The sequence below is a fragment of the Musca autumnalis genome, unplaced genomic scaffold (assembly GCF_047663935.1).
Source record: "Musca autumnalis isolate F117 unplaced genomic scaffold, ASM4766393v1 scaffold_5, whole genome shotgun sequence".
In the NCBI taxonomy this organism is placed as follows: domain Eukaryota; kingdom Metazoa; phylum Arthropoda; class Insecta; order Diptera; family Muscidae; genus Musca; species Musca autumnalis.
This window is the reverse complement of record NW_027412088.1, coordinates 155,295,035-155,318,577: the sequence shown is the minus strand read 5'-3', so window position 1 is coordinate 155,318,577 and position 23,543 is coordinate 155,295,035. Positions and strand designations below refer to the sequence as shown.

General features: G+C 40.2%; 1 protein-coding gene across 1 annotated transcript in view; it reads right to left on the bottom strand.

The window, feature by feature from the left end:
• The window catches only part of LOC141387088 (uncharacterized), a 62,181-nt gene extending 43,719 nt beyond the window's left edge, over positions 1 to 18,462 (bottom strand). Inside the window, exon 1 of the mRNA XM_073956223.1 lies at positions 18,076 to 18,462. The gene's annotated coding sequence lies outside the window, so the exon portion shown is untranslated. The remainder of the gene's footprint in view (positions 1 to 18,075) is intronic.
• Between the last annotated feature and the right edge of the window lie 5,081 nt (positions 18,463 to 23,543).

Below are 23,543 nucleotides of genomic sequence, written 5' to 3'. Positions count from 1 at the left end.
TATTTACTACGAGACTTTCCCCCCAATTCCATCAAATTGTCCGCGGCTACTTATTTAATTCTTAGATACTCAATATGTCTACTGGGCTTTCCTTTATCCTCATCCAGTGGATACGTCCGTCAGCTACAACCTATGTGTTCCCAAAGCGCGTAATCTAGGATCCATTAGAATTTCTTTTTTTGCATGTCGTTTTTGTTTTTTTTTTTTTTTAAGGCGCCTACAAACTTTTATATTTCCCCATATTTAACATTTTAATAATAGATTTTTGCTTTCATTTGCATTCCTAATTTAAATGCGAGGGAGTGTTAAGTTTCCAACCTTGATTGAAATAATGGATATAATTCAATTCGTAATTTGATTTAATTTCAGTTACAAGTAACAACAATAAAAAAGTTATAATAAATTATTCAATGAAATGCATTTCAATTATATATTTTTTTACAAAAAAAAAGTAAAATAAAACAACAAAACATTTCCCCTTATGAGTCATTATTATTATTTCATATCAGAGATACTACGACGAATGCTATTGGAGAAATATATACGCAGCTACGACAAAATGCTACGAACAAACAAATCGGTTAAAAATAAATAAAAAATATAAAACAAAACAAAATGTCTAAAATTAAATAAAACGCTTTTTAATAGCTGAGTATAATAAAGAATTAAATCATCAAAAATTGTCAAATATCATATTGAAAAAAGTTTTGCAAAGATACATTCTCTCTTTTGAAAATATTTTTTTTCCAGTTAAGCTGTCAATGAAATCCACCTATGTACTCGTATGTACCTACCTCACAAAAATGTGTTTACTCAACCAGAAATAGTTGTTTTCTCAAGATAACAAATTATTAATCAAACATATTTATTTACCACAATTTGTTGTTGTTGTTTTTATTATGTCCCCATTTATTAGAATCTGCTTTGCAATAAACAATAATGAGAAGAACATGACAATGATAAACAGATTTTGTATACAAAAAAAGTTAAGTATTTTGTTTTTTTTTTTTGATGATGATATTCCTCGAGACAAGATCGAAATGGGGCATCCATAGTTCGAACAGGTTGCTGCACAAATGTAGTTATTTATTGGAGTGCAGGTTTTTTACTGCAATGAATTGTGGCTTTGACATTTTTAGGCTATAAAGTGAATGGACTTAAATGCCCGAGTGCCATTGATCCCTGGATTGCCGAGACTACGTTCAACTATGAAAACAAAATAACACCGTGAAATAAACAAGGTGACACAATAACACCAGTTGATGGATTTTTGCGTTGTAAAAACATATTGCTCATTTACTCGAAGAATCTTATAAGTAAAAAAAATCTTCTGTACTGACCCACTAGCGAGATGAACTAGTTCGGTATCGGAAACTCGATTATCTGGGTAACAGTAACTAGTTCTACTTTAGACCCCTTACAATGGAATCAGCTGTAAACTTTAACATGGGGATGTCAGAGTAGATAACCAATTGACCCTGTATGCATTACCTGTAGGTGGTATTGTACTAGTTCCAAGTTTACAGTCATATACCAGTATGTTTATAATTCCTCTTTTCTGTTGTTGTTTAAAAAAGTGGTGTATTTTATTTGAGAGTTAATAGCACTATGCAACACTGAAAATGCAAACAACTTCTAGTATGCATTTTTTGAATATACATATTTAGACTTCAAAACCCCTAGTAGGGTTTTGCCCTGTCAGATCCAGTTCGGATTTTATGGCCTCATCTAAACCGGGCTAAATCTACACTTTTTTGCATTTATCAGGCCTTTATCTCAGAAACGAATAGGAATTTGGCCTTGCTGTCTTTAGCATTATTGTAGCCCTAAACTAGTAGAACTTATCTTCTGAAAAAACCACATAAGAAAAACTCCATCTAGGACATCAAAATCTATAAAATATAGAAAATTTTACATAATTGCTGAAATTCTGGTCAGTATCGGCTAAACTTTGGGAGTTGAACCAAGTAACCTTTTGGAAAAATCTTCCAAATAAAGTTCTCAACAATTCTTTAGAATATCATATCTTTTACAAAACGCATTTCAAACAGAGTTCACACCAACAGTTTATTTTCGCTTTTCGGATTTCACTACGTTATTGACATTTTTATTAAAACGTCTTTCAAAAATGTACTGAAAACAACGGGATAGAGGCATGTTCTGAAAAACTGTGTATTACATTCCAGGGAATATTTTTCCAAAAGAAAATATTCAGAAAAAATTTAACGGTTTTGGGGATACGGTGCGAAATGTATTGTGGCAATTTTTGCATATATTTTGAAATTTGAGGCAATAAATGTAGTTTTTCGAGTTCATTACTTCTCCAAATATTTTATTCTTGTCCTTATCTACAAATTTGTTTTAGAGGTCAGAAGAAGATTCGCATTGGTTTCAGAGATATAGCCCCGAATTTCTTTAAAAACTCAATATTTAACCATATTTAGATGGGGCCATACAATGCGAGCTGGATCTGACACAACAAAACCCAACTAGGGTTTCTTGTCGTTTGGGTCTGTACTTTCGAAAAATCCTCAGTTCCAATTGTTTGCACAAGATCGCCTTAAAAATGTTGCACAGTGTAGTCGTAACTTGTGCCTCGTCGTTTACTTGGGGATAAAAAAGGTGTCAATTGGTTTCCTTCCCATAGGGGTCAATTGTGTACTAGTACCGCTTAGAACTAGTTCTGGACTAATTAAATTGCGACAATTGGAATTTTCATTGCTAGCGGTTAGAGATCTCTTCTCGAGAAGAAGAGAGCAATTTGTATATTTCCTTCGTATTCCTTTTTTATACCAGAACAATATGAACAATCTGTAGGAATAGAATGCTGCATTTATATGTAAGTTATTAAGAAAATACAAATGTGAATTATTTATACAACTCTTAGTTTACTTGGGGATATAAAGGTTCCCTTCGCATTACTTCCGTTTCAATTGTGTACTAGTTCCGCTTAGAACTAGTTCTGGACTAATTAAATTGCGACAATTGGAATTTTCATTGCTAGCGGGGATCTTCAATAAGAAGAGCAACTGGTCTTTAATGGAAGTGAGGTTGAACTCTTATGAGGAAACCTTGTTCTATTCTTTAATGAGGAGGGCTACTAATCTTCTGAAAGAAGAGTTTGTTCTGAAGGTGTTCTTTTGGTGGCTATATGTTCTATAAGGGCTATATCAAAACGTGGGCCTATACTGACAAATTTCTGCGAAAAAGTTTTGTAGCACCAAGGAAGAGTAAATGCCAAATTTCATCCATTTCGGTAAGATAATGAGACCAAACACTTTCAAAACACCAAAAATCGGGAGGTAACGTTCTATGGGGGTATATGAAAACGTGGACCTGTATTGTCATATTTCTTTTGGAAAATTTTGTGACCCCAAAAAACACTTAATTATAGACTAAAATGTTCGTTATATCGGTGTGATAATGAGGTTAAAACCTGGAAAATATCGAAATTCGCGCGGTACCGTTTTATGGGGGCTATACCATCAAGTGGACCTGTATTGAAAAATATCTGGGAAAAAATTTGTGGCCCCAAGGAAGACTAACAGCTATTTCGGCTGATTCTAAAACTTTGAAAATACCGAAAATCGGGCAGTACTGTCCTAAGGGGCCTATATCAAAAAGTGGACCTATACTAACAACTTCCTGGGAGAAAGTTTTGTAGCCCCGGGAAAGCTCAATACCAAATTTCAGCCATTTCTGTGGGATATTGAGGCTAAATATTTGAAAATGCCGAAAATGTACCGGTTTATGAGAGCTATATTAAAACATCTACCTGTTTGGCCCAAAAGAAGACTTAAAACGTGGGCTTGTTCTGCAAATTTCTGACTAAATAACGAATTTCAGCCATTTCGGTGCGATAATTACATTATAGCATACCGAAAATTGGACGGTACCTTTCTATGGGGGCTATATCAAAACGTGGATCTGAACCTACAAATTCCTGTGAGAAAGTTTTATAGCCCCAAGGAAGACTAAATACCAAATTTCAGCCATTTCTGTGTGATAATGAGACCGAAAACCATTGGGATACCAAAATTATGGCGGGCTTGTTCTGACAAATTATGAGTGCTATATCAAAACGTAGACCTATACTGATAAATTAGTAGGTGAATGTTTTTTAGCGCCAATGAAGGGGTGATAATACAGCATCAGAGCAAAAGGAAGCATAACTCAATGCTGTTGTCTCACAAAACAGCAATGGTGTGCCACCAGCTCTACTGAGGTCATTGAAATCCCAACCACATGTCTGTCAGGAAACCACTAGGTTAGCAGCAACTCGGGTGAAGGATTACTTGGTAAGCACGCTTTATTTGGAGAAGTGAAACATACACATTGAGAGCTTTGAAGTTCATAATCTGATCCTCAAGAATGAATCTAACGAAATTATGTTGGCTGCGATCAAATGGAAACATGCAAAAGCTCAAACAATCGCAGAAGGACTGCAGAATATGCTAGATGTGTTCAACCTGTGTTTCAGGCCCAATTTGAATTGAAGCGGCTACATCGTCGGGATCTTAACGGGGCTAAAACAAGACATGTTTGTCTTGGCAGCTTGCAACCTTCTGCTGCCCAGAGAACTGCTACAGGTGCCTCCTCATGACACCAGCGGACCAATTTCATTACAAGGGGAAGATTTTGCCGGTGCATCGACAAGGTATCTGTTTGGGTGTTAGCGCCGTAAGCATCCCTGCCACATATCAGGTGGGATTTAGATTGCGGATACCACCCCTCTCTTAGTACGGCATTTACAGCGTACCTTTGTACTACCTGCGTAACTGCATCAGTGTAAATGCTATTCAGGTCTTCCTGATGGGTTCTTTGGACCTCTCTCTCCCTAGATCTTGAAAATCTAACCTAATGTGTCTAGTTAGGCAGACTAGATTGTGGCAGGTATGCTTGTTGTACTAATGCACCATAAAATCTTCGGTAAAATCTTCGTTTCCTCATGAAGATAGTACACTGGTGCCATGAAGAAACTCCCGGTTGTAGTCCTCGGCGCAGGTTTGAATATTCATACACTGCGTGGTAGTAACATTTTCATACCTTTCTGGCGCCACAAAGCTTACCACACATCCGCCTATTGCTTTGTAAGAGGTCAACAAGGTTTCTCTATCGCTACCCCAAGTGCCCCCGCCCTTCTATTTGATGATGTTGTTCCTACTTCTAATCGTGTCGCAAATAGCTGTGGCTTTCTTTGTGGTGGGAATCAGGATGCTCATCGACCACTATGTTCAAGATGAGCCTCATTTGAGCAGTTCATGTGGTGAAAATAGTGGCAGTGGATTTAATGGCGGATATTTTTATATTCATCGATGGAAAAATCCACTAAATCAGTTAACATGTGTAAAGACTTATCTGTGTTCTCAGCTTGGCAGCTTGGCATGGTTGGCGGTATCGAACACCTTTTATATGTCAAGAGCCACCATGACCGTTCGGTCGCATGACTTGTTCTGGTTTGGTCGACTGATATGTGCTGATATGATGTGTAATACTGTTGTGGTACTGTGCATTTTTCGGAATCCATGCTGATTTTGGGCAACTGGAAAACCGCTTCTCATCATCAGGTGGAGTAGTGCTCGAGAGTATTCGTTACTGGCGACAGGAGGGAGATCAGCCTGTACAATTCGCCTCTGCTGCCATCCTTGCCTGGCCTAAGTAACGAGACCACCATATCAAATTTCGATTCTTGTGATACAATATGGGTGACTAACGATGGCGGGCACTTGTCATACGCTCAATTTCGGGTTCAATCAGTTTTGGCCTCGTCTTGCCAGTCTTAGATTTAGTTGTGAAGGATCCTAACTCCTTAAGTGCAGCCTAGCTAGCAACGTAAAATGTGAAAATCCTATATGCAAGGTCTGTCATTCCTACCAGTAGTTATAAGACTTTCAGCACTGCAAAGATATCTGCCTGAAAAAAAAACAACCTGCAGTTGTCGTTAAGTTTGTACGAACTGATGTTCAGTTCTACACAATACACACCAGATCCCGTGCCTTCGTCCGCGCAAGAGATCCGAACAGCTTGATACCACCGATTTTCCGAGGTTGATTGACACCGTTGTAGTCAACGCAGTTTTTTGGGCTGGTGACTAACTCCGGATCAGGAAGCGAAATTCGTTCTCAACGTGATGGTACTTAATTTCAAAGCGCTTCACAAAGAGAAGATTCAACCCTATCTCTCGGAGTTAAGCCTGTGAGATTTTTCCTTGGGCTTCATCCACAAATTTTTCATTCATTTCATAATTCATAGCTCTACTATAGCCGTGCTAGTCCTTTCTCTCCCGGGCCTCATCCACCAAGTCTTCTTGTCTGGGAGAAACAGGTCTGTCGACAACGACCGACATTCTATCCACTGAGGGGATTGCTCCTTGATTACCTGGTTTAGTGCTCCCTAGAGTAGCTGAGGAGGACGCCTGCCCGTTTGATTGAGATGCGATGACCGTAATGTCCATATCATCATCCAACTTTCCCCACTTAGATAAAGAGACGCACTTTCCCTAAGGAGATTGAGCAATTCCCTGCTCTGCGTCTTAATAGAGTCACTCACAGCGTCCAAAGTCGCTATAGAGCAGTCGACCCGCTTAAATTTGTGTCTTTTGAACCAGGTGGGTGCAGCACTGTTCGTAGTCGAAGAAGTGGTAATTTAACATAGGTGTTTTCTTTTCCTTTGAGCTGTTTCCATACTGTCCACCTGAAATATCTCGGGACAGGTCCACGTCTTTATATAGCCCTCAGAGAACGGTACCTCCGATTTCGGTATTTTGAAGGTCGTGCCTTAGAATCCCACACAAATGGTTGAAATGTTGGTATTCACCAACTTTCCACCAGAAATTTTCCGGTATAAATCCACTTTTTCACATAGCCCTCATTGAACGGGACCTCCCGATTTTCTGTATTTTGAAGGTTGTGGCCTCAATATCCCACCGAAATGGCTGTAGTTTGGTATTTAGTCTTTCGTTTCGGGTTTACAACTTCGCACCAGCAATTTGTTGGTATAGGTCCACGTTTTCATATATGGTCCCATAGAATGGTATCCCACGATTTTCGGTAATGTTCTAGTTTTAGCCACTTTATTCAACCGAAATGACTGAAATTGCGGTAGAGCTTGCGGTTTCCAAGCAAAGTCGTGAAAACCTAAAAAACCCTATAAATGTGAACATCGACTGCGATTTATTTAAAAAGCGCTCAGGGGATTTTTTCGTTTTGTTTTTTTTTTTTTTAATTGTTTGAATCCGCAAAAACTTCCCAGCACCTTTCATTTAAACTTTGTGCAGGCGTACCGTTTCAATACAGTTCGTGGTGGAGGGTATAAAAGGTTCGATCCGAAGGTTATAAAATGTTCAGAACTTAACGCCGTTCTTACTTGTTTGACAATGGAAACGAAATATATACTACATACCTATATGTATGTATGTGAAGATCTTTATCATTACTTATTATCTATTACCCATGATATTTAGCATAAAACAAAATATGAGATTGTGGCAGAGCTTAGCCTGAGAAATTGAAAATTCACGTTGTCTTTCGTTTGTTGCTGCGTCAGCCATCCTCAGGTCCGTATATTTCAATTTACAACAATGCTGCTTAATTAGCAGTTTTGCTTTGAAAACAATATACCAACAAATAAGCATTGAAAACGCCACAATAAATTATGGCATTAAAGAAGAAAATTACTTGTAATTTAGAAAGACAACAAATTCTGTGAAAAAGAACATTAACGTTAATAAAAAACGACAACATTGGAAGAAAACACGCGCGGGTAGTGTGTGCAAATACTACCATGCTCCATATTTAATATTTTTTATCACTAAACTGATATCGGAACTGATAAGATGACAAGAAGAGAGAATATAGTACTACTCATGTGGCGGTTTGGGCAGAAAATGGACAAAAAAATGTTCGCTATTACAAAGAAGAAAAGAAGTACGATTCAAAAGAAATTTATCTTCCAAAGAAATCTATAAAATTGACTATTAAATTCCCATTTTCCCAATTATGGCAGATAAAGAATTTCTTTCATTGTACTTCTCGTTTGGGCCTTTTGAGGAATTTTTCCGTTAATCTTTTTTAGTCAATAATTTCATGCCGATAATATTTTTATGGAGACAAAAAAGAAGCATGTCTTTACTTTAAACAACAATAAATATAATTTTAATCTTTCGAGAAACTTACAGACTTGCTGCATCGATAATCACTTAGACGAGCTACTTGAGAACAAAGAGATTCCAAAAAAGCAACAGGCATGTATTGTGTTGTTCTTAATCAACTGAAGTTGAAATGATAAACGCTGGTCTTTACAACAGGGAAGTTATTTTTATCCAAAAGCAAAGTTACAAAATAAATATCTGTTTACGAAGAAAAAATCTTCTCCACTGATGATGTTGAAGTGTAACAGAAGATCACATTTTTTTGTGATATCGAACTCAATATCAAGATTTCAGCAACGTAGTGAATTTGTAACTGCAAATATTTTAAATTTGATAAGTATGGTAATTTCATAAGAAGGGGGAGCAAAGAACGATATGTGTTAGAGTTGAAAACTAGGGTATTGGAGACAGCATGAAATATAAAACAAATAAGCAAAGGTTATCTATAGTCGTGGCGGGGGCGAACCCGTCAAAATTCCTTTTGTGGAGGAATTCGATTAAATCTTAAAACAAGTAAGCAACGACTATAGTCCGGACGAGGCCAACAATGTGTTACCCTACTCCACTACTTTTGCATGATATGAAGCTTATATCGAAGACCCTGTAAAGTATGAATATTCTTGATCAACATAAAACTTGATATAACGATGTCCGTCTGTCCGTCCGTCTTTTGAAATCAAGGTACAGCTCGCAATTTTTAAGATAGTATTGATATAGATATTTGGTATAGCAAATGGGCTATATCGGTTCACGTTTTGATAAAGCACCCATAGAATGGTACCTCCCTGTTTTCGGTATTTTGAAGGTTTTAGCGTCATTCTCACGCCGAAATGGCTGAAATTTGGTATTTAGTCTTCGTTGGGGTATAAAAGTTTCCACCTGAAATTTATCGGTATAGGTCTACGTCCTCATATAGCCCCCATTGAACGGTACCTCCCGATTTTCGGTAGTTTGAAGGTTGTGGCCTCAATATCCCACCGAAATGATTGAAATTTGGTATTTGGACTTCCTCCGGGTTATAAAATATTCCAGAAGAGAATAATCAGTATTGGTACAAGTCTTCGTTTAGTCCCAATAGAAGCGTACCTCCTGATTTTCGGTATTTTTAAGTTTATGGCCTCAATATCCCACTGAAATAACTGAGATTTGGTATTTATAAAACTTTCTACCTGAAATTTGTCGGTATAGGTCTACGTCCTCATATAGCACCCATTGAACCATACCTCCCGATTTTCGGTAGTTTGAAGGTTGTGGCCTCAATATCCCACGGAAATAACTGAAATTTGGTATTTAGTCTTCGTTGGGGCATAAAACTTTCTACCGGAAAAAATTCAGTATTTCTAAACGTCTTAGTAGCCGCCATTTAAGATTTTTTGGATGTTTTGTTAACAGGAATTTTGTGTTTTGTGGAAAACTTACACGTATTTCGAGGGTTTTTCAAACCAAATTTGCTGTAATTTAATATTTTGTGCTCGTGGTGGAGGATATAAACGACGAATTTAACGACTTTCTAACTTGTTTTTATATACTAATGTTTTTCATTTTTTCTTGGTACATTGACAAGAAAACGGCTCAGATGACTCTGAGACCATCTACAGAGATATTCAATCGATCACACTGTTTTGATAATTCAGCAAATTTCCCTAATTGATAGAGAATCCCGACATTCCGTTATGCAAATAGTATCCTTTTAATCTAGCCTTTGTTCGCCATCAAATAGTTCCGATCGTTATTTTTCTTCAGTGTAAATACTCTACTTCTACTACTTAGATGGCTTTTATACTAAACAGAACGTCTTGTTCCATAAGCCGAACTAAGAATAGATTTCCAAACGCACCGATCTTTTGCCTTACTTCTCCAATTTTGGACGCCATGTTTTGTGATATCTTCTTCAACTTGGTCTTTCCATCGGAGTTTTGGCCTTCCCTTGGGGCGTATACCGCCGAGTGGCTCGTATTCAAATGCCTTTTTGGCGGGGGCATCTTTATCCATCCTGCTGACATGGCCAAACCAACGCAATCGTTGTAGTTCGATGCGTTTTACTATATCGATGTCGGTCGGCTGGTATAGCTCGTGGTTCATACGGCGTCGGTATTCACTTTTAGCGCATATTGGTCCACAAATCTTTCGAAGAATTTTTCTCTCAAACACACCAAGTTCTGCCTCATCTGCTTTCGCAAGTACCCATGCTTCAGATCCATACAAAAGAACGGGTAGTATCAGTGTCCGGTAAAGTGTACGTTTTGTTTGACGAGAGGTGGTTTTGCTTTCAAACTGTTTATTTAGACAAAAGTAGCATCTGTTGGCGAATATTATTCTTCTCTTTATTTCAAGGCTTATATTGTTGGTTTTATTTATGGCGGTGCCGAGGTAGATAAAGTCATTTACTATCTCAAATTTATAATTATCAACATCCACAGTTGGTCCGAGTCTACTGGACGACTTGCGTGTTGATAGCATAAACTTCGTCTTATCGCCGTTGACTGCCAGACCCACTTTGGCAGACTCTTTTTCAATTTTTGCAAAGGTGGCTGTTACGGCTCGCGCTGATCTACCTATTATGTCTATGTCATCTGCGTATGCAAGCAACATTATATCTTTATTGTATATCGTGCTGTTTTTGTCTCTGGCCGTATATATATTCGCATCTCGTATGACCTTTTCCAGTAGGATATTAAATAGGTCACACGATAGACTGAAACCTCGTTTTGTGTTGAAAGGCTCGGAGAGGTTCTTTCCTATTTTAACCGCTGATCTTGTGTCAGCCAATGTCATCCTGCATAGTCGAATTAGTTTTGCAGGGATGCCAAACTCAGACATGGCTTGAAACACCTTTGCTCTAATTGGGCTGTCGAACGCGGCCTTATAGTCGACGAATAGGTGGTATGTGTCGATTTGTCTTTCGTGGGTCTTCTCCAATATTTGGCGCAGTGTGAAGATTTGGTCAATTGTCGACTTACCAGGTCTAAAACCGCATTGGTATGACCCGATTATTTCATTGACCATGTGTTTTAACCGTTCACACAGTATGCTCGACAACACTTTATATGCGATGGGAAGGAGACTTATACCTCGGTAATTTGCACAAACCGTTTTGTCTCCTTTCTTATGTACGGGACATAGTAGGCTGAGGTTTCAATCGTTGGGTATGCTTTCTTCCTGCCAAATTTCGCAAATTAGCTGATGCATACTCCTTACCAGCATTTCGACACCGGTCTTAAACAATTCGGCGGGAAGTCCATCAGCTCCTGCTGCCTTATTGTTTTTCAGCCGATTAATGGCTGTCGTAACCTCGCTTTGGCTAGGTGGTAGACATTCAACATTGTCATTTACGATTGGTTCTGGGGTATCTTCATCGCCATCCACCATATCCTTCAGTCTGGTGTTTTACACTCTGGTAAAATTTTCGGTCTTCATTCTGACTCCTGAACATCTCGAGTTTCTCACGCTCACGTTTTTCTTGCTCCTTCTTTTTTCTTCTGAAAATACGCTTTTCCTCTCTCCTCTTCTCCCGATAAGTTTCTTTCGTTCTTCGTGTTGCTACTGAATGCAGTGTTGCTCTATATGCCGCGTTCTTTTCTTCTGTAGCTTTACGACAATCCTGATCGTACCATAAATTTTTAGGTGGAGGTTTTTGGTACCCAAGTATGGTTTTTGCGGCAGTCTGAAAGGAGAGGGCTATTCTTTGCCAACGTGCTTCTACATTATCGGGATAAGGAGTGCTGTTTTCCACCATGCGAGTCAGTTGAGCGGAGTAGGCTTGTGCTGTCTGTTGTGTTTGCAGCTTCTCGACATCCAGCTTCCGTCCTGTGTTAGATCGCACTTTTGCCGCAACATTAAGACGAGTGCGTACCTTGGCTGCCACAAGGAAATGGTCCGAATCGATGTTCGCACCTCGAATCGATCGGACATCTAACACACTGGACGAGTGTCTTCCATCTATCACAACATGATCAATCTGATTTTTTGTTTTCCCATCCGGGGATATCCACGTAGCCTTGTGTATGTCGAGGTGTGGGAATCTGGTGCAGCTCACTACCATGTTCTTTGCCGCTGCAAAATCAATCAGCCTCATTCCGTTGTCGGATGTTACCTCATGAAGACTGAATTTGCCGACCGTGGGACCGAATATATTTTCCCTTTCAATTTTAGCATTAAAATCTCCTAGAACAATCTTAATGTCGTGGCCAGGGCAGCGGTCATATACTCTCTCTTAGCGCTCGTAGAATATATCCTTGGTCTGTTCGTCTTTCTCTTCGGTCGGAGCATGGGCGCAGATGAGACTGGTGTTAAAATACTTTGCTTTTATACGGATTGTGGCAATTCTCTCATCAACCGGAGTAAAATTGGATACAAGATTTTTAAGCCTCCGGTTTACCATAAATCCAACACCTAGCTCATGCTTCGTTTCATGGCAGCTATAATACATTGCGTAATCGTTTGTGATCTTTACATCTGCCCGATTCCATCGCACTTCCTGTAAGGCGATATATCAGCATTGTACTTGTCAAGTACATCCGCCAATGCGTAAACTGCACCTACTCTGTAAAGAGTCCTGACATTCCAGGTGCAGATTCGCAGATCATGGTCCTTAATACGTTTGCGGGGGTCGTCAACTTTAGAGGGGTTTGTTTTTCTTCTTTTTCTTTGTTTTTTTTTTTCATAGTAAGCTGTTTTGACGGGGTGAGTTACTAGCCCAACGCCCAACCCAAGTTTTTATCGTTCTTATGGGTGAACGCGCGGTACATGTTAGCTCACTACCGTTAACGGGCGTTAAAGGCAGCTCCCCAGGTGACACCACGGGGAGGTCAGTGTCCACTTGAGATGAATGAGGGACCAAGATAAGTCCTGGGCTTTGCCAGGTAAGCAAAAGACCAGGGGATCCGGTAAGTGACGTAGGGGATGGAAGATACCAAGGAACGGTCCTGACCGGCTTTAACGTGGCAAAGCCCAGGATTTACATATCTTGGTCCGTCTTTCATCTCAAGTGGACACTGACCTCTCCGTGATGTCACATGGGGAGCTGCCTTTAACACCCGTTAAAGGTAGTGAGCTAACATGTGCCGCGCGTTCATCCATAAGAACGTTAAAAACTTGGGTTTGGGAGTCAGGTCAATAACCCTCCCCTAGAAAAAGCAGCCTTCTATGAAAAAATGAAAGAAAAGAAAAGAAAAACAAACCCCTCTAAAGTTGACGAAACACCGCAAACGATTCAAGGACCATGATCTACGAATCTGCACCTTGAATGTTCGCACTCTTTATGGAGAAGGTGCAGTTTACGCATTGACAGATGTACTTGAAAAGTACAAGGCCGACATTACTGCCATACAGGAAATACAATGGATTGGGAAAGGCGGCACAACAACACTTAAAGGTGACGCCCTGTGTTATAACTGCCATGACACAAAGCATGATTTTAGTTGCGGATTTGTAGATGGTCGTAGGTTAAAACATCTAGTCTCCAGCTTTACCCCAGTAAATGAAAGACTCGCTGCAATTCGATTAAAAGCAAAATTCTTCAACATCAGCTTTATTTGCGCTCATGCTCCCACTGAAGACAAGGACGAACAGACCAAAGATATATTTTACCAGCGCTTAGAAAAAACTTATGACCGTTGCCCTGCCCATGACATTAAAATTATTCTAGGCAATTTTAATGCCAAAATTGGAAAGGAGAATATCTTTGGCCCAACAGTCGGGAAATTCAGTCTCCACAGTGAAACATCCATCAATGGTATGAGGCTGATAGACTTTGCAGATGCAAAAAACTTGGTAGTTAGCAGTACCAGATTTAAGCATCTCGATATTCATAAGGGCACCTGGCTGTCTCCAGATCAAAGAACAAGTAATCAAATTGATCATGTCCTGATAGATGAAAGACATTCATCGAGCGTGTTGGATGTACGATCGTTCCGAGGAGCAAATATAGATTCGGACCACTACCTTCCCAGCAAACCAAATGTCGGATGTCCGACACGTCTGAACAATTTCGGAAGCAACGTCGTTCAGATTTCGTTCCGATTTCTAAACGATTTTTCGGAGCGGAAATAGTTTAGATTTTGTACCGATTTCGTTCCTATTTCGGAACGAATGTCGGCAAGAAATTTCCTTTCCGAATTTCCCAAGGATTTTCTTCAGATTTCGTTACGAAATCGGATCGAAATCGATACGATGTCGCTCCGAAATTTAGTTCCGAAATTATGTCAACCACTTCATACAACTTTCGTTAAGATAACGTTACGATTTCGGATCACACATCGGACGTATCGTCCGAATTTTGTTCCAATTTCGTTAAGATGTCGGTTCGATTGGTTTGCTGGGTTGTTGCAGCAAAGGTACGTACCCGTCTAAACGTTGCAAATGAAGCACGAACAGATACAACGCTGAAGTTGAACATCGGTGAAGGGGTGTTTACACTAGCCATCAATGTCATATGACCCGAAATAAAAACATTCCATATCTGCCCACACAGAAAATGAGGAGACGTAATTTCACTGCATTTTTGTTGGTATGAACGCAAAAAGTAAATGACGTAAGGAAAATCCCCAATATTGCACACATTAGCGAATGTATAACGATGAAAAAGTTCAGGTCATATGACATTGATGGCTAGTGTAAACACCCCTTAAGCTGCAAACACAACAGATAACCACGGCATATTCCACTCAATTAGCCCAATTGCTTACTGAAAGCACTCCTCGTCCCGATAACATATCAGGACAATGGAAAAATATTGCCCACTCCATGCAAACAGCCGCAAAATCCATACTTGGATGCCAGAGACCTCCACCAAGGAATCCATGGTATGACCAGGAGTGTCGTGCTGCTACCGAAGAGAAAATTGCGGCATATAGGGTTACTCTACAATCAGTAGCAACGCGTAGCCCACGAGAGAGGTATCGGGAGAAAAGGAGAGAGGAAAAAGAGAGAAATGGAAAGACGTTAGTGTGAAAAAATCGAGATGTACAGCAGCCAGAATGAAGTCCGAAAGTTCTACCATATAGTGAAACCTCAAACTGATGGCTTTGGTACAGGCACATCCTCCTGTAGAGACCAGCAAGGTAATTTGGTAACTGATACAGATAGTGTACTCAGGATATGGAAAGAACATTTTTCAAATCTGTTGGTATCCAATAGCAGCGAAGACGACGAAGATACCACAGTCCCAATCCCAGAAGATGGTATTGAATGTATACCGCCCAGCCAAGATGAGGTAAGGACAGCAATCAACCGGCTGAAGAATAATAAAGCAGCAGGAGCCGATGGCTTACCAGCCGAGCTGTTTAAAACCGGAGGTGATGCGCTGATAAGGTGTATGCATCAGCTAGTTAGCACCATCTGACAGGAAGAACGCGTGTCCCGTCCACAAGAAAGGAGATAAGACTGTATGCCCCAACTATAGGGGCATAAGTCTTCTCCCTATTGCCTATAAGATAGTGTCAGGGATAATGTGCGAACGACTAAAGCCTATGGTCATTGAAATAAATGGGCCATACCAATCCGGCTTTAGACCTGGCACATCCACCATTGACCAGATATTTACCCTGCGGCAAATCCTGGAGAGGACCCAAGAGATGCAGATCGACACTTACCACCTTTTTGGTGATTACAAAGCAGCCTTCGGCAGCCCCCTACGTTCAATGGTATTCCAAGCCATGTCATGACTCGATCGTCAGTTAAAATAGGAAAGAACCTCCCGAAGAGTTTGGTACCAAAAGAGGTTTCAGACAAGGTGATGGCCTCTCGTGTGATCTTTTCAACATTCTGCTGGAAAAGGTTATACAAGATGCGAAGGTGAAAAGAAGTGGCAGAATATATACAAACAGCCATATGTTACTTGCTTATACTGATGACATTGACATCATAGGTCGATCGGTAAAGGAAGTAACTGATACCTTTGAAAAAGTCGAGAGGGAATCTGCTAAAGTGGGTAATGGTGTCGTCGCGCAATGCGTCCATAGAGATCGGGTCAACTGTTGATGTTGGTTCCTATAATTTTGAGGTAGTAAGGGACTTCGTCTACCTCGGCACCGCCGTAAACACAACCAACAACATCAGTTGTGAAATACGAAGAAGAATTGTGTTGGCCAACAGATGCTACTTCGGGCTGAGTAAGCAGTTTAGGAATAAGGTCACATCTCGTCAAACAAAAACAACGCTTTACAAAAAACTTATACTACCCGTGCTGATGTATGGTTCAGAAGCCTGGGAACTTGCGCAGGCAGACAAGGCAGTGCTTGGTGTGTTTGAGAGAAAAATTCTTTGAAAGATCTATGGACCAATCTGCGTTGGCGGTGAATATCGACGTCGTATGAACTACGAGCTGTATCAGCTATACAACAACATCAGTATAGATCAATGGTGAGCAAAATAGGAAAAGAGAAAATTTAAGGGAGAATTAATATTTAATTTTTCTTGTTGTTTCATTACATATTTAAACATTTTTAAGCACTAATGTTACCTAAAATCGTGCTACAACTGAATTATTAAAGAATTATTACAAAAAATACTTAAACGCCCAGGTGTTGTTGAATTAATTAAATTAAGAGTATTTTACAGAAACCACCAGTGGATGGCCGTGCACACCAGTGGTATAGATAAACGTATCGAGATGCAACGATTGCGTTGGCTAGGCCATATCATAAGAATGAGCAATGATGAACCCGCTAAAAAGGCGTATAAATACGTGCCACATGGCGGTGCACACAGAATTGGCAGGCCTAAGCTTAGATGGAGCACACAAGTGGATGAAGAGATGAAAAGGCGCGGTATTCCAGAAAGTGAAACAGTAAGCAGAGAGAGTTGGAGATCTTTTCTTAGTTCGGCTTATGTAACACATGTTCTGTAATGGGCCAGCTAAGTAAGTAAGTAAAAGACCTATATACCGAATTATTTTTTCATGATAGGTCTGTTCGATAACCCAAAAGTTTGTACAAACTTTTACAAAATGCTGTTCGATAACAAACTTGCTCAATAAAAGAGAAATGAGAAGTAGTTACAAGAACTTGCAAATACTGTTTACTTGGGGAGTTATCGAACATGCCAAATGTTTAATTTCTTAGCGTCCAACGATTTTTGTAGGCAACGAAAAAATTTTTGCAAAATTTCCCCATAAGAGTGCTTTCATGAATGAATTGGGCAAGGTGTGTTAAGTACTCTGTTGCTATCTGTTGTTATTGCACGTTTCTTTATGTGGTGCTTTCTGTTGTTACAGTTTTTTGGCTCAGCTGATCCTAAAATAAACGTTCATAAACGTCGCTACTCCAAGAACTCATATTACTAAAACCTCGTTTTTAGGCTTAAATGATCTAAATTATTGGTAGTAAATATTAATTGATTGACAATTAGCTATTTTTAACCATTATAATCTAAATATAAATGATGGATCATAAATTAGCCTCTTTTACTGTCATTTTTCCCTTAGCAACATTAACATAGGGGAATAGGTAATGGGAAAGCCTACATCTTTTGTGATATTTCACCTGTTTTTATTATTATTTATTTTTGTTATCATAACAAATGTCATTCAAACATCATACAAGTCATTTTCGATAATTGTTTACATATTTGCGTTCCAGTCTCCTCTCAACATTTTAATGTCATTCTCTCCTTCCTATAATAAGTACCTCTCTCGCCAACTGAACTGTCAATTGAAGAAAGACGAGAAATTAACGCTCTATAAAAATTTACGATAATACGTTTCTAATATGGCTAAAGTCGGTTTTTAATGCCACTTAATGAATCACAAGTCAGCCAGCCATGTTTAATTCCCTGGCTATTGCACACGTCAAATGATAAGAACAAAATTTATACAATTTTTTCGAACTGCACATTTCTTCAGCAAGCTGTATTTGATTACATAGCCAACAAAAAAACACTCTTTTTGATGACATTGAATTGGAGACCAAAAAATATTACACACTCACATTTTTTACCAAGGGAAATTGGATACTCTCTGTTGTTGTTTTTCTTTTTTTGTTATAACACCTGATCTCTTTTCTGTTACTGTTGTTTTTAGATTTGTATTTTATCTAGAATTATCTCAACAACGAACGTTATCTCATCATTCATTCACGTAATCACATTCAAAAGTTTCAATTTTGTTTTGATTTTATTTTCTCAATTCATGCGTGCGCCGCTTTTTCTATTTTGTAACGGATATTAACGTTTTTGTGACGTATTTAAAACCGAATAACGAGCGCTATCAGCTATGGAGCAAGTATGCGAGTTTGTACTAAACACCACCGTACCACCGTAAGCGAACGCGAGCGAACTCATTACTGTGCTGGATCGCAAAACAACATCGACCTCCATGTAGAAGTTTTTTTTTTGTTATTTCTAAATGCTTCTTCTTCTTCCAATTTTGTTTGTTTTTATAGGCGCTAAGGTTGAGGTAAGGGTATGTTAGGTTTATCAACAGGTTTGTTGATCATGAAAGAAGTATACATAGGTATTGTGGCCTGTCAAACAAATGTTTATTGGTTTAAAATGTCAAAGTTTTGGAAGTGTGGAATGTACCTTTAATGGGTTTTACGCTATATATCAATGTCCGACTAACCCTATAGTATGGTTTACGAGGGCCTGGGAGGAGCATTGACCCCTGTCCTGACCATTACCTTAACATTTTTCTAATCAATTCTATCCCAAGGGAATATCTTTGACCCAACTGTCAGAAACTTTAGCCTCCACATGATAGCTAACAACGTCAGATTTTAACATCAACTCACAAGAAACCAAATGTCTTCGTCATCAGAATTCACCGTTCGTTGATGAACAACAACTGCCTGATACGGTGTTCAGGTCTCACATAACACATTTGATAGCCAGCTTCTGTCACCTCAGGGCAAACCGGAGAAATATGAAATTCGTTCAGTGTAATGGCTGGAAAAATTGGTGCCATATTAGGAAATACACCACTTTTCATTCCCACATGGACTGGAGTCTCAGCCGCATGCTGTTCCAACACCCGTGCAGCAAGGACGAGCACTTCCGCTAAAACAATCCCACGGCGGCCGGTTCTATGCACCACATTGACTCGGAGGAATCTTCGACCTAGGGCGTCACCTCAACTTATTATTTTCGCTACAGGATGGGTAATTTATCCCAGAATGCCTGAACCGAGTTCTTTTGATCCGTGCCGGCAGAGAGATGAACCCCGGGCCATGGATCTGTTCCGTTTGCCAGATCCGCATACACCGCATGTCAATTTCAGGGAGATGTAATGGATATAGGGATTGGGTGCACTTCCGAGGCTGTTCTGGCCTTAGTCGACTCCAGGATTGCTGCGATAGAAGCTATGTTGCTGCGCAAGAACATCTCCCAGCGTTTCCCCAACTTCGTCGTCGTCGGAACCACACAATCTCCCCAACAACAACAAACGCAGCATGTAACACCACAAGATGTTGTTCAGTGTCCCGGAAACGCATCGTTCCATCATTAATTCAATTGTAACGGTTCCCGCAACAATGTCATCGAAATTGTGGATTTTATGAGCAAAAAAATCATGGTCGTCGCGATCCTGGAAACAAAGCTCACCGTCATCTGTAGCTTGAAACGTTGCGATGGTTACATCGTTTTGCGAAAGTATCGTACAAGAAGCGGAGGAGGAGGACTTGCCTTTCTAATATACCACGAGGATTAGAGGAGATTGCCACAGCTCACCAGAAAGCTCCATTGTGGCACCATGTCTGATAAATGAAGTATCCTGGCAACCCGTCATTTACCTTGGCTCCGACCACCTCCCTGTCATCGTCTCCGTAAATATACCACCCGATTTCATAACCTCTGACCGGCGTAAAATCTGATTTGCAAGGGTTCTGAGAATTTACCGATCACCGCTTCAGAGAGCTGCCCATTTCCTCAGATCCTCGGGTAACTGAGAGAATGTTCAGGGATATTATCACTACTACAGCCGCTTGCGGCATTCCCTCTGGTCGAATACTCGAATTTAGATCAAACTTCCCAGCAGAGGCGGACTGGGACTAGCAAATGAGCGTGACGAACTTCAGCTCCACGTTTTGCACGCTGAATAAAGACGCTCCTACGAGGATTAGAGGAGATTGCCACAGCTCACCAGAAAGCTCCATTCTGGCACCATGTCTGATAAATGAAGTATCCTGGCAACCCGTCATTTACCTTGGCTCCGAACACCTCCCTGTCATCGTCTCTGACCGGCGTACTTTACGGAAAATCTGATTTGCAAGGGTTCTGAAAATTTACCAATCACCGCTTCAGAGAGCTGCCCATTTTCTCAGATCCTCGGGTAACTGAGAGAATGTTCAGGGAAATTATCACAACTACAGCCGTTTGCGGCATTCCTTCTGGTCGAATACTCGAATTTAGATCAAACTTCCCAGAAGAGACGGGCTGGGACTAGCAAATGAGCGTGACGAACCTTATCGTACAAAACCTGAAGAGCAAAGAGTTAGGGAATTTACTCTGCAACAGTTACATAACATGCCAGTAGGCGACCATAAGCGAAAAAGGCAATGTAACAGAATTGAAGAAATTGTGGGCAAAAGTTAAATCACTCTCGAATTCCGATGACAGAATGGCTGTTACTTTCAACGGCGTGACAGTGACAGACAGATCTGAAGTTTTGCGCGTGTTGTTTTAACCGCCAGTTTTTAGAGCATCCTGACAGTGCTAAGGCGAAGAGGAGTGTGCTACACCGTATAAGATCCTTCTCAGCCGAGGAGGTACCGCTACAATTTGAACAATTTGATGTTGCGTATGTCATCCGAAACGCGAAATCATCCAAAGCATTGGGATCACAGGACTGAATGACAGCAGAGTTGAGTATTAGACCAGTGTCTTCAATTTATCGTTAGCCAGCCAGGACCGGACCCTCGGCTACTGAAGTCAGACAAGGATGTTAGCAAAGGCGAATTGTACAAGTCCCTCCTGTCGCCAGTAGCGAAGACCCTAAAGGCACTACTCCACCCCATGATGAGTAGCTGTTGTACAGATGATGTACAGGAGACAGAATGAAGTCCGAAAATTCTACCAAAGAGTGAAACATCAAACTGATGGCTTCGGAACTGGCACATCCTCCTGTAGAGACCAGCAAGGCAATCTGGTAACTGATACAGATAGTGTGCTAAGGATATGGAAAGATCATTTTTCCAAACTGTTGGTATCCAATATTAGCGAAGTCGACGAAGATACCACAGATCCAATCCCAGAAAATGGTATTGAATGTATACCACCCGGCCAATATGAGGTAAAGACAGCAATAAACTGGCTGAAGAATAATAAGGCAGCAGGAGCTGATGGCCTACCAGCCGAGCTGTTTGAAACCGGAGGCGACATAAGTCTTATAGGGGCATAAGTCTTCTCCCTAACGCCTATTGTGCGAACGACTAAAGCCCATGGTCAACGAAATAATTGGACCATACCAATGCGGCTTTAGACCTGGCAAGTCCACCATTGACCAGATATCCTGGAGAAGACCCAAGAGATGCAGATCGACACCTTTTTGTCGATTATAAAGCAGCCTTCGACAGCCCGCTACGTTCAAAGGTATTCCAAGCAATGTCTGAATTTGGGATCCCCGCAAAGCTCATTCGGCTTTGTAAAATGACTCTAACTGACACAAAATCTTCAGTTAAAATAGGAAAGAACCTCTCCGAAGAGTTTTGTAACAAAAGAGATTTCAGGCAAGGATACAGACTTTCGTGTGATATTTTAAACATCCTGCTAGAAAAGGTTATACGAGAGGCAAACTTCAAAAGAAGTGGCACAATCTACACCAATAGCCACATGTTACTTGCTTATGCTGATGATATAGACATCATGGGACTATCAGTAAAAGAAGTAACCGATACCTTTATGAAGGTCGAAGGAGAATCTGCTAAAGTGGGTCTGGCGGTAAACGGCGAGAAAACCAAGCTGATGGTATCGACGCGCAATGCGTCCATTGAGATCGGACCAACTGTTGAAGTTGGTTCCTATAATTTTGAGGTAGTAAAAGACTTCGTATACCTCGGCACCGCCGTAAACACAACAACGGACATCAGTTGTGAAATAAAAAGAAGAATTGTATTGGCCAACAGATGCTGCTTTGGCTTAAGTAAGCACTTTAAAAACGAAGCCACAACTCGTCAAACAAAAATAACGCTTTACAAAACACTGATACTACCCGTGCTGATTTATGGTTCCGAAGCCTGGGTACTTGCGCATGCAGATAAGGTAGTGCTTGGCGTGTTTGAGAGAAAAATTGTTCGAAAGATCTACGGACCGATCTGCGTCGACGGTGAATATCGACGTCGTATGAACCACGAGCTGTATGTGCTTAACAACGTCATCAATATAGTTAAACGTATCGATATGCAGCGATTGCGTTGGCTAGGCCATATAACAAGAATGAGCGATGATGAACCCGCTAAAAAGGCGTATAAATTCGAGCCATATGGCGTGCACGCAGAATTGGCAGGCCAAAGAATAGATGGCGCAAACAAGTGGATGAAGAGATGACAAGGCGCGGTATTCCAAAAAGCGAAGCACGAAACAGAGAGAATTGGAGATCTTTTCTTAGTTCGGTCTATGGAACAAATGTTCTGTAATGGGCCAGCTAAGTAAGTTAGTAAGACAAAAGTGCGGATAGTCCATAGTCCATTATAAAAGTATTTCTTATTTTGGGAGTCATATCTTTTCGATAGAGATCGCACCCACTAGTCATTTCAGTGGGTCATAGTATAACATTTGGACCAGTATGCCAGGAAGCATGAACTTGTCCACGGAAAGCATAATATCGCTGTAAACAGGACCACAACCAATAGCATCAATATACATTTCCAAAGGATCTTCGAACAGACCCTAAACTGCACTTAAACAAAAATGTTGAAGTTTTGCGGTGGTGATACCAAGGTGGGTGGAGGACCAATATGGGCCATTTTAGAAGTTAAACTGAATTTGGACAAAATATTAGAAGATTCAAAGTTTGGACCAAATTGGTTACCCTGTTCAAGAAAATGCATCGTGCATACCATTTTAGTGAATTTTTTATATTTTGGGGGGAAGTATTGGAAGTTGTGGACTGGAGGCCAAATTTCGGACCTACACATGGTGTCATAGGAATTTTTACAACTTTGGGGCTATTTTCTCAGAAAGTATTTACTTACCCCTGAAAAAACGTGTACCATCGTAAAGGGGTCAGTGAATGTAAGTTGCTTCAACAAAATTAAAGTGATTAGAGAGCAGGTCTTAAAGTGAATTTATCCGAATTTTTGTGTGAGAGGTACCCGAAGGAGTGGACAAATATAGTCCATATTCGAACCTGATCTATACCTGGTAGATATATTTAGATGTGTAAAGTATGGACTAAATCGGTCACTCTCACTCAAGAGTTATCGTGCGCACAATTTTTCCGTACATTTTTGAACTTTTGTGGGGG